Source organism: Taudactylus pleione, unplaced genomic scaffold, assembly GCF_031769625.1.
Source record: "Taudactylus pleione unplaced genomic scaffold, aTauple2 ptg001123l, whole genome shotgun sequence".
NCBI lineage: Eukaryota > Metazoa > Chordata > Amphibia > Anura > Myobatrachidae > Taudactylus > Taudactylus pleione.
Genome location: NW_028285524.1, coordinates 3,153,844 through 3,160,822, shown reverse-complemented (window position 1 = coordinate 3,160,822; position 6,979 = coordinate 3,153,844).

Sequence of the window (6,979 nt, the reverse complement as noted above, 5' to 3'; positions counted from 1 at the left end):
GGTGAAAGTGAGGAAGACAAGCAGAGTAAGGCAGGAGACAGAACACCCATAGAATATGTGGTAGTGAGGAAGACAAGCTGAGTAAGGCAGGACACAGAACAGCACCCATAGGAGAGGTGAAAGCGAGACAGACAAGCAGAGCAAGGCAGGACACAGAACAGCACTCATATGAGATGTGGGAGTGAGGAAGACAAGCAGAGTAAGGCAGGAGACAGAACAACACCCATAGGAGATGTGGGAGTGAGGAAGACAAGCAGAGTAAGGCAGGACACAGAACAGCACCCATATGAGATGTGGGAGTGAGGAAGACAAGCAGAGTAAGGCAGGAGACAGAACAACACCCATAGGAGATGTGGGAGTGAGGAAGACAAGCAAAGTAAGGCAGGACACAGAACAGCACCCATAGGAGATGTGGGAGTGAGGAAGACAAGCAGAGTAAGGAAGGACACAGAACAACACCCATATGATATGTGGGAGTGAGGGAGACAAGCAGAGTAAGGAAGGCCACGGAACAGCACCCATAGGAGATGTGGGAGTGAGGGAGACAAGCAGAGTAAGGCAGGACACAGAACAGGACCCATAGGAGATGTGGGAGTGAGGAAGACAAGCAAAGTAAGGCAGGAGACAGAACAGCATCTATAGGAGATGTGGGAGTGAGGAAGACAAGCAGAGTAAGGCAGGACACAGAACAGCACCCATAGGAGATGTGGGAGTGAGGAAGACAAGCAGAGTAAGGAAGGACATAGAACAACACCCATATGATATGTGGGAGTGAGGGAGACAAGCAGATAAGGAAGGACACGGAACAGCACCCATAGGAGATGTGGGAGTGAGGGAGACAAGCAGAGTAAGGCAGGACACAGAACAGCACCCATAGGAGATGTGGGAGTGAGGAAGACAAGCAGAGTAAGGCAGGAGACAGAACAACACCCATAGGAGATGTGGGAGTGAGTGAGGAAGAGAAACAGAGTAAGGCAGGACACAGAACAGCACCCATAGGAGATGTGGGAGTGAGGAAGACAAGCAGAGTAAGGCAGGACACAGAACAACACCCATAGGAGATATGGGAGTGAGGAAGACAAGCAGAGTAAGGCAGGACACAGAACAGCACCCATAGGAGATGTGAGAGTGAGGAAGACAAGCAGAGTAAGGCAGGAGACAGAACAACACCCATAGGAGATGTGGGAGTGAGTGAGGAAGAGAAGCAGAGTAAGGAAGGAGACAAAACAATATGGGAAATAATATCTCCCAGCGCTTGCTCGCTGACAAAAGTATTAAATAATTTAGTCGCACAATGGCGTAAGTAAAATATGAAGTTTTATAAGATAAAAAAAATGTTGTACATATTGCCTGTTTTAATAAGTTCCAGCATAAAACTAATTTCTAAAACTGATACCAGTATACAGTGACAATAGAAACACATAACATGATATATATATATATATATATATATATCTATATATATATATATATTAGGGGTGAGCGGGTTCGGATTTCTGAAATCCGAACCCCCCCGAGCCCCCCCGATCCGAGTCCGATCCGAGTCAGGCTCGACTTTTCCCGCCTGACTCGGATCTGACATCGAGGCAAAACGTCATCATCCCGCCTTCCGAGTCTCGCGGGTTTTGGATCCTATATAAGGTACCCGCGTCGGCGCCATTTTCTCACTCGGCTGTGGACAGTGAAGAGGGAGGGTGGGAGTTAGTGCTGTGTAGTGTAGTGTAGTGTAGTGCTGCTGTTGTCCACTACTTCAAAGTCCATAGGGGCTGGCTGTGTTGTGCTGTGCTGCTGTTGTTAATAGGGGCTGTGTCCACTACTTCAAAGTCCATAGGGGCTGGCTGGACTGTGTTGTGCAGTCAGTTCCAAAGTCCTGTGCAGTGTCCCAGTCCTAAAGGGGTGCTGTAGTGTTGTCCAGGGGGTGCTCTGTCCATCAGGGGTGCTCCCCCCAAGTGCTAAAAAAATAATATATTTTCTGTGTTTGTGAATTGTGTGCGCAGTAGCCGCACGTGCATCAACAAAGTAGTGCCAAGCGTGCGCCTGTGTCATAAGTAAAGGGCCGGCTGGCTTGACCGTTAAGGGTGCTGTAACCCCCGAAAGTACACTCCAGTCCAAACCAAAAAAAAAATTATTTTCTGTGTTTGTGAATTGTGTGCGCAGTAGCCGCACGTGCATCAACAAAGTAGTGCCAAGCGTGCGCCTGTGTCATAAGTAAAGGGCCGGCTGGCTTGACCGTTAAGGGTGCTGTAACCCCCGAAAGTACACTCCAGTCCAAACCTAAAAAAAAATTATTTTCTGTGTTTGTGAATTGTGTGCGCAGTAGCCGCACGTGCATCAACAAAGTAGTGCCAAGCGTGCGCCTGTGTCATAAGTAAAGGGCCGGCTGGCTTGACCGTTAAAGGGTGCTGTAACCCCCGAAAGTACACTCCAGTCCAAACCAAAAAAAAATTATTTTCTGTGTTTGTGAATTGTGTGCGCAGTAGCCGCACGTGCATCAACAAAGTAGTGCCAAGCGTGCGCCTGTGTCATAAGTAAAGGGCCGGCTGGCTTGACCGTTAAAGGGTGCTGTAACCCCTGAAAGTACACTCCAGTCCAAACCAAAAAAAAATTATTTTCTGTGTTTGTGAATTGTGTGCGCAGTAGCCGCACGTGCATCAACAAAGTAGTGTCAAGCGTTCGCCTGTGTCATAAGTAAAGGGCCGGCTGGCTTGACCGTTAAAGGGTGCTGTAACCCCCGAAAGTACACTCCAGTCCAAACCAAAAAAAAAATTATTTTCTGTGTTTGTGAATTGTGTGCGCAGTAGCCGCACGTGCATCAACAAAGTAGTGCCAAGCGTGCGCCTGTGTCATAAGTAAAGGGCCGGCTGGCTTGACCGTTAAAGGGTGCTGTAACCCCCAAAGTACACTCCAGTCCAAACCGAAAAAAAATTATTTTCTGTGTTTGTGAATTGTGTGCGCAGTAGCCGCACGTGCATCAACAAAGTAGTGCCAAGTGTGCGCCTGTGTCATAAGTAAAGGGCCGGCTGGCTTGACCGTTAAAGGGTGCTGTAACCCCCGAAAGTACACTCCAGTCCAAACCAAAAAAAAAATAATTTTCTGTGTTTGTGAATTGTGTGCGCAGTAGCCGCACGTGCATCAACAAAGTAGTGCCAAGCGTGCGCCTGTGTCATAAGTAAAGGGCTGGCTGGCTTGACCGTTAAAGGGTTCTGTAACCCCCAAAGTACACTCCAAACCAAAAAAATATATATTTTCTGTGTTTGTGACTTGTGTGCACTGTGGCTGCACGTGCATCAACAAAGGAGCAGCGCCAAGCGTGCGCCTGTGTCCCATAAGTAAAGAGCCGGCTGGCTCATTTCTTAAAGGGTGGTGTAACCCACAAAGTGCACTACTCTCCAGCAAAAATAAAAAAATATTTTCTGTGTTTGTGTGCGCTTTATCCGCACGTATATATATCAATATAACATAAATGGAGGACCAAACTTTCTCTGATAAAAATAAAATAGGGAAAGATCAAGAACCACTTCCTACTAGTGCTGTTGCTGCTGCTGGGAGTTGTTCATCATCCCAGAGAGGAAGTAGGAACATCACTACTTTTACTAAACAATTGACCCTCCAACAGTCCCTAGCGATGAGGATGAAGTACGACAGCAGTCATCCTGAAGCAAAACGTATAACTGAGGCCTTGACTGCTATGTTGGTGTTAGACGTGCGTCCGGTATCCGACATTAGTGCAGTGGGATTTAGACAATTGATGGAGGTAGTGTGTCCTCGGTTCCAAATCCCGTCTAGATTCCACCTGCATCCTCAAAGCAGCAGCAACAAGCGTGCGTCTGTCTGTTAAAGGGTGGTGACACCCTCAAAGTGTGCTACACAAACAATTAAAATATTGTTCTTTTTTTTTCTGTCTTTGTGAAATGTGTGGGCTGTAGCCGCACCTGCATCCTTAAAGCAGCAGCGACAAGCGTGCGTCTGTCTGTTAAAGGGTGGTGACACCCTCAAAGTGTGCTACACAAACAATTAAAATATTGTTCTTTTTTTCGGTCTTTGTGAAATGTGTGGGCTGTAGCCGCACCTGCATCCTTAAAGCAGCAGCGACAAGCGTGCGTCTGTCTGTTAAAGGGTGGTGACACCCTCAAAGTGTGCTACACAAACAATAAAAATATTCTTCTTCTTTTATCTGTCTATGTGAATTGTGTGGGCTGTAGCCGCACCTGCATCCTTAAAGCAGCAGCGACAAGCGTGCGTCTGTCTGTTAAAGGGTGGTGACACCCTCAAATTGTTCTACACAAACAATTAAAATATTGTTCTTTTTTTTCGGTCTTTGTGAAATGTGTGGGCTGTAGCCGCACCTGCATCCTTAAAGCAGCAGCGACAAGCGTGCGTCTGTCTGTTAAAGGGTGGTGTAACTCTCAAAGTGCTCCAAAAAATAAAAAACTATTTTTTTTATGTGTTTGTGACTTGTGTGCGATGTAGCCGCACTTGCATCCTCAAAGCAGCAGCGACAAGCGTGCGTCTGTCTGTTAAAGGGTGGTGACACCCTCAAAGTGTGCTACACAAACAATAAAAATATTCTTCTTTTTTCTGTCTTTGTGAATTGTGTGGGCTGTAGCCGCACCTGCATCCTTAAAGCAGCAGCGACAAGCGTGCGTCTGTCTGTTAAAGGGTGGTGGCACCCTCAAAGTGTGCTACACAAACAATTAAAATATTCTTTTTTTTTCTGTCTTTGTGAAATGTGTGGGCTGTAGCCGCACCTGCATCCTTAAAGCAGCAGCGACAAGCGTGCGTCTGTCTGTTAAAGGGTGGTGTAACCCTCAAAGTGTGCTCCACAAACAATAAAAATATTCTTTTTTTTTTTCTGTCTTTGTGAATTGTGTGGGCTGTAGCCGCACTTGAATCCTCAAAGCAGCAGCGACAAGCGTGCGTCTGTCTGTTAAAGGATTACATCGGTGACAGCATCCAAGTAGGCATGTCAGACAGTCCGTACCTGTACTGGCAGGAAAAAGAAGCAATTTGGAGGTCCCTGTACAAACTGGCTCTATTTTACCTGAGTTGCCCCCCCTCCAGTGTGTACTCCGAAAGAGTGTTTAGTGCAGCCGGGAACCTTGTTAGCGAAAGGCGTAGGAGGTTGCTTCCACAAAATGTGGAGAAGATGATGTTCATAAAATGAATGATCAACTCTTCCAGGGAGACCAGCCTCCAGAACGTACAGAGGGACCTGTGGTTCCAGCAGGGACGAATTAATACTCTGTGAGGATGAGGATGTACATAACACTGAAGAGGGTGAGGAATCTGTGGATGAGGAGGATGAGGACGACTTCTTGCCTCCGTAGAGCCAGTTTGTGCAGGGACAGATTAATTGCCAGCTTGTTTTGTGGGGGCCCAAACGAACCAATCATTTCAGCCACAGTTGTGTGGCAGACCCTGGCGCTGAAATGATTGGTTTGTTAAAGTGTGCATGTCCTGTTTATACAACATATACCAAGGACAATTCCATCTTGCACCTCTTTTTTTTCTTTGCATTATGTACAGTTTGGGGCCTAGTTTTTCAATGCCATCCTGTCTGCCACTGCAGTTTCACGCCTAGATGGGTCACGTGTTTGTGCCGCCCACTCGTGTCGCTTAGCATAGTCATCCAGCTACCTCGGTGCAACCTTTTGGACATAAAAACACTATTGTGAGGTGTGAGGTATTCAGAATAGACTGGAAATGAGTGGAAATTAAGGTTATTGAGGTTAATAATAGCATAGGAGCAGAAAAACATACAAATTCTGTGATTTTAGCTGTTTTTATGCTTTTTTTCAAAAAAATACAGATCCAAAACACAAAACCCAGAACCCAAAACACGGAAGGGTGGTTTTGGCAAAACCAATCCAGATCCAAAACACGAAGAAAGATCCAGATCCAAAACCAAAACACCAAACACGAAAAGTGGCCGGTGCACACCCCTAATATACACACGTAGCAGGTATTGTATATACACACGTAGCAGGTACTGTATATACACACGTAGCAGGTATTGTATATACACACGTAGCAGGTACTGTATATACACACGTAGCAGGTATTGTATATACACACGTAGCAGGTACTGTATATACACACGTAGCAGGTACTGTATATACACACGTAGCAGGTACTGTATATACACACGTAGCAGGTACTGTATATACACACGTAGCAGGTACTGTATATACACACGTAGCAGGTATTGTATATACACACGTAGCAGGTACTGTATATACACACGTAGCAGGTACTGTATATACACACGTAGCAGGTACTGTATATACACACGTAGCAGGTACTGTATATACACACGTAGCAGGTACTGTATATACACACGTAGCAGGTACTGTATATACACACGTAGCAGGTACTGTATATACACACGTAGCAGGTACTGTATATACACACGTAGCAGGTACTGTATATACACACGTAGCAGGTACTGTATATACACACGTAGCAGGTACTGTATATACACACGTAGCAGGTACTGTATATACACACGTAGCAGGTACTGTATATACACACGTAGCAGGTATTGTATATACACAAGTAGCAGGTACTGTATATACACATGTAGCAGGTATTGTATATACACATGTAGCAGGTATTGTATATACACATGTAGCAGGTATTGTATATACACACGTAGCAGGTATTGTATATACACACGTAGCAGGTACTGTATATACACACGTAGCAGGTACTGTATATACACACGTAGCAGGTACTGTATATACACACGTAGCAGGTACTGTATATACACATGTAGCAGGTACTGTATATACACACGTAGCAGGTATTGTATATACACACGTAGCAGGTACTGTATATACACACGTAGCAGGTACTGTATATACACATGTAGCAGGTACTGTATATACACACGTAGCAGGTACTGTATATACACACGTAGCAGGTATTGTATATACACACGTAGCAGGTACTGTATATACACACGTAGCAGGTACTGTAT